A 329-nucleotide genomic window follows, 5' to 3' on the forward strand; every position below is an offset into this window, starting at 1 on the left:
CCTCCACGCACGAGGCCTCGCGGGGCCAAGGCTGCCGGTAAGTGCCTCATGGTGTTCCACGATCAGCTTCACGCTGCTGCAACCAGCGCGGAACAGGACACGTAGCAATCCCCACCGAAAAAAAAAAAGTTTTCCATGAACATATTTTTTTCGCTAACTTTCCCGCGGGAGGGACGAGCCGACTCCTGCGGGCGGCGCAGGGCACGCGTCGGGACAATCACATTTGCATACCAGAGCCCGACTATACACTGGGTTTACCCGCACCATGCTGTGTTTGCTGCAGAGGATGGCCGGGGTTTTGCGAAGGCTGAGACAATAATGCGCTATCG

The 329-nt window shown here is 57.1% G+C and overlaps 1 protein-coding gene across 1 annotated transcript in view; it reads left to right on the forward strand.

The window, feature by feature from the left end:
* The window catches only part of LOC119581986 (cortactin-binding protein 2-like), a gene marked incomplete in the record, with an annotated part of 125597 nt that overhangs the window by 12978 nt on the left and 112290 nt on the right, over positions 1 to 329 (forward strand).

Source organism: Penaeus monodon, chromosome 15, assembly GCF_015228065.2.
Source record: "Penaeus monodon isolate SGIC_2016 chromosome 15, NSTDA_Pmon_1, whole genome shotgun sequence".
NCBI classification, from domain to species: domain Eukaryota; kingdom Metazoa; phylum Arthropoda; class Malacostraca; order Decapoda; family Penaeidae; genus Penaeus; species Penaeus monodon.